The sequence below is a fragment of the Xenopus tropicalis genome, chromosome 8 (genome assembly GCF_000004195.4).
Source record: "Xenopus tropicalis strain Nigerian chromosome 8, UCB_Xtro_10.0, whole genome shotgun sequence".
Lineage (NCBI taxonomy): Eukaryota > Metazoa > Chordata > Amphibia > Anura > Pipidae > Xenopus > Xenopus tropicalis.
In genome coordinates this window covers 106,220,707-106,228,927 of record NC_030684.2, presented here as the reverse complement: position 1 = coordinate 106,228,927, position 8,221 = coordinate 106,220,707, and positions in this window count along the sequence as shown.

Here is an 8,221-nt window from a genome sequence, read left to right as displayed (position 1 = left end):
AACTCGATTTTGCATTTTTAACAGGGCATCTTTGCTCTTGCTGCTCTTCTGTTAGCCTCACAGCTCTGAGACTGATGCATATCTTTCACTGGTTTTTATATATTTTTCCATATACATGCTTCTGTGGAAGCATTTACTGGATACATTCTCTTGGACAGGTGGAGCCATATTTGGCACTCTTCATAATGCTGAACTGCAATTCCCAGAAGTTCATCTACTGCACAGTTGCTGCATTATTTAGAGCACCATAGCTTACTATTCCGTTCCTTAGGTGGCCCAAGCTGGAGAGCACAGGCGTGCCTACAGGATTTGTAAATATGCAGTAATTAAGCCCTTTTGTAAATTGACTGCTTTTACTACAAGCTCTCCATTTAAAGCTAGCTACAAAGCTATTCTACATTCAGTTCTCCAGCCGCTTACTTTGACTTGTCATTGTTTAACTTCTGCTTCTTATTTTTTATGTCCTTTTATTTAATATTTGAGCACCCAAACAAATTGTGTGCAGTTGCATAAGTGAAGTCTTATGTTGTCCCAAAATAAACTATTTTTAATTTGCGATTTTTTTTTTTTTTAGTTTGAAATCAGCCATGAGTAATATAGTCAGTTAATATGTGTTAAAATGTACAGCAGCCTGGGAATGCACAGACATTAGAAATAACCGTTCTGTAAAACACATGGCTGCAAGACAATTGCTTTTTTTTATTGATAGATTACAATATCCTTGTATTGTAGTTGAGGGCAGATTAATATCTTATCTAAGAAAAAAGATGATACATAGTGTAGTATTTCACATAAGGGCTCTGGCACACAGGGAGATTAGTCGCCCGCGAGCAGGCGATTTTCGGCAAATCGCCGAAGTTGCCTCACAAAGCAGTTCGGGGAGATTAGTCGCCTGTGACCAGGGAGATTTGTCACGGGCGACTAATCTCCCCGTGTGCCAGAGCCCTTAAACACTTTTGCCAAAGATGTTTTACACTACTGCAAGTTGAGAAATTGCTTCCTGTACCCATCCATTATCAGTGGATGATAAGACTATTCAGTACAGGTATGGGACTTGTTATCCAGAATGCTCGGGACCTGGGCTTTTCCAGATAAGTGATCTTTCCATAATTTGGCTCTCCATAACTTAAGTCTGCTAAAAATCATATAAATATTGAATAAACCCATAGGCTTGTTTTGCCTACAATAAGGATTAACTATATATTAGTTGGGATCATGTACAAGGTTCTGTTTTATAATTACAGAGAAAAAGGAAGTAATTTTTAAAAATGAGAATTATTTGCTTATAATTGAGTCTATGGGAGATGGCCTTTCCGTAATTTGGAGCTTTCTTGATAACTGGTTTCCGGATAAGGGATCTGTACCGTAAAAACTCCTTTGGCAGAAGGGCAATCCATCTCTGATATAAGGATGTGGTCTAGCCAAGTGGTGGTGTCTAATAAGCTGAAACACGAAGTTGTTTTTTATGTGAAATACTACACTATATGGACTTTATGCTTGTCTCCCCTTGAGCCACTCTGTGCACTGGCTCTTGGTACACATTTATATGTATGGAAATTATATTAATACAAGAGGTTATTTTGTTTTGAAATTTGTAATATCCACGGAGAGATTAGTTGCCAGTAGAGATGGGCAAAATAATTTTGTGCGGTGAAAAAATTTGCAGCGCCTCGCGGGTAACGCTTTCTATAATGTGTGCTTCGGCTCTTAACACTCGCTTCAAAGGAATGACTCATGCATCAAAAGCAAACCACGTTATAGAAAGCGGTGGCCACGCAAATCAATTTGCCCATCCCTAGTTGCCAGCAATAGATCGCTGCTACCGTGGGCGACTAATATTTCCAAAACTCCTTTCCACTGGCAAAAAGGGAATCACCGGTGGAAAGGCCCTAAGCATTGCTTTGGTTTTACAAAGTCGTGCAATGTTGTCTGCAGGAGGAAACCTTACGTGACTTCAGAAAAAATGCAATGCGCAGGCCTTTCCAACGGCGATCTATTGCGGCTGAATAATCTCTTCATGGGACATTACCCTAAAAATTCATAGGAAGAGGGAGCAGAGAACTTTAAGTATTAGGAAGGCTCCTCATGTTACATATTTAAATTCCATAAGTCAGCAGTGTGCAGAAGTTAGTTGTGATCAAGTACAAGGTACTGTTTTATTACAGAGAAAAAGGAAATCATTTTTAAAAATGTGAATTGTTTGATTAAAATTGAGTCTATGGGAGTTGGCCTTCCCATAATTTCTGAGCTTTCTGGATAACTGATCCCATACCTATATATATATATACAGTATCTCTTGAACACCTGCATGCTGCCAGAAATGTTATACCTGCTGTAAGAAACCAGTGTAGCCCTGTGCAAATGTGTGCATTAGGTACTTTCTGGCAATACAGTACAAGTACCATCTAATTGCCATCTCTTCCCTATAATTTACTGGTGGTGGCAATATTTTAGGCACTCCACAAAGATTATAATTTCTGACCTGATGCCTGGCTGCTGCTCCTGTTCGCTAAAAATTGCACCAGCCAGGGTATTGCTGCAGAAGCTTTGAAGCCATTTTTTTTTTTTTTTAAATTTTGATAAAAACCAATAACTTTAGGAAAGCATGGTATTTTGGCATGGTAGTTTGGAGTAGACAGTTGTGCCTATTCTGTATTCCCCATAATCTGTTCTTTCCAAAAATGTACAATTTTCTGGGATAAACCTTCTGTTAGTGGAATTTTTGTCCTTGAAATCTAAAGTATGCAGCTTTCAGAAGCAGTGCTTTGGAAATTTGGTAGTGTACTGCTGGGAGTTTTTGACCTATACAAGTTGAGAAATCTCCATAAAACTATATATATTTGGTATTGGCACATTCAGGAGACATGGAACTTTCCAAATCAGTTGTATATTCGTGCATAAAATAATTTTTGTTTCTAGTATGTGTGTTTATATTATGGAAAATTAGATTTTTTTTTCATTTTTAGACATTTAGAAGCCTATATCTTGTTACAGAATTGGAATTACACAAAAATTCTACCATATTTTGAAAGCTTAGGTTGTTCTAAAAAAATAAAACGATATATTGTTTTCCTGGGTAAACTAAAGTCCCCCTGAGGAAAGGCCCCTAAAGTTAAACAGTGCAAAATGTTCAAAAACTGTCTGGCAATACAAGTTCCGCTTTGACCAAAACGGCTGGCAGTAAAAGGGTTAAAGCTTTCAAAACCTCTATTGCTAGATGACTAAAAGAAACTATGGAGACAGCTTCCATCAGGGAAAATCTGTTTCCACCTTTTCAGATCAGGGCACATTCAGCCTACATATTGCTTTGGTTTTCTGAAGTTGCACAAATGTTTCCTCCTGCAGGCAACTTTGTAAAGCAAAGTGAATTAAATGCCTTTCTACCTGTGATTCACTTTGTTGCCATAGTAGCAGAGATCAATCACAGGCCATTAATCTCTGCGTGGGATAGCAGCCTAATTCTCATAGGGGCACATTTACAAAAGCACGAACGCTCGGAGCATATTTTTGCCGAATTTTTCGGGCGTCCGCACGACTTTTTCATACGCTTGTGCGAAAAAAATCGGAAAGGTTTACCGCTGTTTACAATGGTTCGGTACGAAAATTTTGTGACTTTCGGATCGCCAATATGATATCGTGACTAATACGATTTTTTCATAAGCATTTTCGGGATATTTGCGATCTTCAGAAATTTTAGTTTCCAATCTGAATTTTTCCCATTCAGTATTCGAATCCGTGGATTAGTAAATCTGCCCCATAGTGTTGCCAAATGGGGACATGAGGGAAAGAGTAAATTTTACCTACCAACATTTACATTTCCCTCAGGCCCTTCCACACATTGTTCCACACATTAAAAATATTAAGCAAGCTGTAGGTGTCCTTTTGTTCTGTTTAAGTTTGCTTCTGGTTTTGGGGGTGGTTATTTATATTGCAACTGTCCTGCCTACCCAGCACTAAAGGCAAAATATCTCATGGTGCTGCCATAGGGAGTGAGGGAAATACAAATTTTACATTTTATTTGTACTAGGAATATGCATGGTTTTAAAGCTGAGGCTAAATTGAATGTTTATTACTGTGTGAGATTGAGGACCCTAGTAGTAAGCATGTTTTAAAAGCTGCCAAACTGAAAGTTCCACTGGGTAGTAGGCATGCTTACAAGGTGCAGTTGATGTGAGTACAGGTATGGGATCCATTATCCGGAAATCCGTTATCCAGGAAGCTCCGAATTACTGAAAGCCCGTCTCCCATAGACTCAATTTTATTCAAATAATTCAGAATTCTAAAACTGATCTCCTTTTTCTCTGTAGTAATAAAACAGTACCTTGTAATTGATCCCAACTAAGATATAAATAATCCTTATTGGATGCAAAACAATCCTATTGGGTTTAATAAATGTTTTATTGATTTTTTAGTAGACTTAAGGTATAGGGATCCAAATTACGGAAAGACCCTTTATCCGGAATACCCTTGGTCCTGAGCATTCTTGATAACGGGTGCTATACCTGTATATTCTAATACAATAATATAAATGTCCTGCAGACAACATGAAACGGTCTACACCATTTATGAAACCTAGTACTGCTCCTGTTTGGATGTTAGAATGAACATTAGTCGATTAAAGCAGGCATTGCAAAAGATGATTTTCAGGATGGGCCAGGGGTAGGTATGGAGAAGCTGCAGAGATTTGTAACCGGTGAGTGTATGGGCACAGGGTCTGAAGCCGCTGCAGAATGTTCCACATGTGACCTACATTTACATTCTTTCCCATTGCCTCTTCTGCCTTCTGGAAAAATGTCTGTGGCAAAGCACAACAAGGTGGCCTAGTGAGTGAAGCTTTATATATATATATATATATATATATATATATATATACAGGTAAAAAGTGTCGGCACTCACAGGATTTGCATAAATTACTCACAGACAGCAAGTCATAGTCAGATGCAATAAGGTGAGGTTTATTAATCCAACGTTTCGGTTCCTTACTAGAACCTTCGTCCCTGACGAAGGTTCTAGTAAGGAACCGAAACGTTGGATTAATAAACCTCACCTTATTGCATCTGACTATGACTTGCTGTCTGTGAGTAATTTATGCAAATCCTGTGAGTGCCGACACTTTTTACCTGTATTCCAATAATATTGCTCTGGCACCCAGGTATCGTCAATATAGTTTGGTGTGCTCTCCATCTGGCATTGCATATATATATATATATATATATATATATATATATATATATATATATAGTTTAGTGCCCTCAGTTACAGTCTGGTCTGGTAGAAGCCATCCTTGTACTTGCATTATGTTTATCTTATATGCCAGCACTTCATTTAGCCTGTACCAAGAGTGGGCAGAATACGCAATTAATGGCCATCAACAAAGGAAAGGCTGGCATCTAGATAAGGAGATTGCCTCAGCTCAAGCAGCACATCCCCCTAAACCACCACCTACAGACATACCTCCCAATATTTGAAAAGCTATAAGAGAAACATAATTAACTGCTGTGTGTACTGTAGTGGTGAAAATTGTAGCCACGCCCAGAAAATACCATGCTCAACAAAAAGACACCCCTTTTTGAAACAACAGGCACATATCATGACAGACACAGCGGTGGCCTCTCAAGCATTTCACTGCAATCCACGACTCTCCTCTCTTGACGGCCATGTTTTATATGTGAGTGATATTTAGAGTTCCCTGCATAACTTCAGCCTTGTGCCTTTATATCGTCATGAATGCCTCAGTGAATTATTATATCCTTAAATAATAACAATAGGAGGTACTTTATTCACTATATAAATCACATTTACAAATAGTGTATATTGTTTCTTACCATTGTTGAATATTAATTTTAGAGTAGTTTTGATGTGCTCATCTACTGTTCACAGTTTATCAGGAGTATTATAGGGTGTACCTAGGCTTGTGTTTCTTTGGCTTAATGTTTTGCTGGGAGTAGTTTAATAAGCAATATCACTGTCCAGGATTTCACAATCCCTTTAAGAGAAGACACACATGCTCATTTAAAGGGACATAATAAGCATTTGAAAAGGAATGTGTGCTGTAGAGTATGTTCTTATGAAAGTGCCCTGGATGCGTAATGTGAAAGTCTCTAGGTTTGTATCATAGTTTACATATGAGCTAATACCTGTGAAATCCTCTTAACCTGTGTATCTTCTGATTTGTATTTAATGTGCCTTATATATATGGCTAGATTGCACTGGGAGATATTTAGATCTAGAGCAACAAATTGTGATCAATTCATTTGCATCAGATGCTTTCCTTCCAGCTGAGGACCCCCCAGGCACAGGTCAACCTTTTGTTGCTTGGGAGGCCAACTTTAGGGTAATGTCACTCGTGGTGGGTTAATTGTTAATTAAATCTACGTAGTTAAGTAATTTAAAATAAAGTCTATGTAGTTAATATGCTAGTTTTCCAAACTGACAGCACAGGCAATATGTGCACATTTTTGACAAGTACCTTCTTGTAATTATGATCTTGTAATCTGTAGTTTTATCCACTGCTGCTTCAAACTCATAATGCATTTTTTAAAAATCTTTTGCAAGCCCTGACATGTGTTCCTCTGTAATATATTGGGAACATTTAGGGAACCAGAATATTCTTAAAAGCTCTCTGTGGGTCTCTGCCAAGCAGAAATCAGTCAATTTCAACTAACTGAGCACCAGGCCATAGCTTTTATTTTGTTTTTAAAATTCCATTGTCACTTCTAGAGAACTGTTCTGCCCTTTACTGGGTATTTGCTGAAGTGAATCCTGTCTCAGTATTTGTACATACCTCCCAACATTTGAAAAACTGAAAGAGGAATATAATTAAGTGCCAGTACCATGCCCAGTAAACAAAAACCACTTCCCTTCCACAGAACTGGAAAATACACACTGGCCCCCAAAGCATGTCATGTCACAATAGTGGCTTCTCAAACTGCAATCCACGCCCCCCCCCCCCCTTCCAGGTGACCATTGGCCCGATTCACTAAAGTCCGAAATAAGGAGTGCTATTTATAGCATGCGTTAAAAATCTTATCACTTCTTATTTTTCGCTCGATTCACTAAAAGGACACTTGTCATAATTAAGAAGCGATGTTCTTGGCGTTATTTATCTTGCGACGACATATTTTCAAGCAACGTGCTGCGTAATATGTTGTGTGCTGCGTAATATATTGCTTGAAAATATGTCGTCGCAAGATAAATAACGCCAAGAACATCGCTTCTTAATTATGACAAGTGTCCTTTTAGTGAATCGAGCGAAAAATAAGAAGTGATAAGATTTTTAACGCATGCTATAAATAGCACTCCTTATTTCGGACTTTAGTGAATCGGGCCCCATGTTTTATATAGTATGAGTACTGATGGTGAGTTGCAATGGGCCAGAAAGAAAATGAGACTTAAGCAGATGCCCCACGCAGAGATTAGCTGCCTCTGACCGTCAGTGGAAAGGCCTGCATTGCTTCGGTCGCGTGAAGTTGCCTGCAGAAGGAAACTTTGTACGACTTCGGAAAACTGAAGCAGCGATTCCCTTTATTGCTGTGGAAAGGCATTTAGGAGAGATAAGTCGCCAGGATTGGAGAGATCTATAATGGGTGACTCATCTCTGTGTGGGGCATCAGTCTAAAAAGTAAAGATAACTCTTGGTACCCATTACACTCTTCTAGATTAGCCTATATATTGTCCCTATATTGTGAAAAATATTGTTCTAGTCTTCACATAAACCACTGGATGCCCTCTGTGTCCCTGGAATTTTCTGCTGTGGAACAAACAGGGAAACTGGCAACCTTAGGGTGAAGTCACACAGAGCTACTAGTAGCAGCTACTTTTTCAAGGCTACTAAACTCCACTTGCCTCTGCTAAAACACACATAGAGACGGTTATTAGTAAATGATAAGCATTGTCATTTTTAGTAGCTGTGACAAGTAGCTGCTACTAGTAGCTCTGTGTGTCTTCACCCTAAGGACCAGACAAATAAAAGAGGAAAAGATTACTTTTGGTCAGTTTTACACATTGTCTTTTCCAAAATTAGCCCTTGTTCTGTCTGTGAAAAATCTACCCCTCATGTGCATAAAAATACAGGTACCACCATAAAAAAACACTAAACAATTTGAAATTACTTTTAGTAAATGTTACCAATAGTTTAATGACATTGTGCAAAAATATTTCTAAAAAAAAAATCTACAAAGATGACACTCACCTGCCACCTGCAAATCTCACCTGTCCCTAA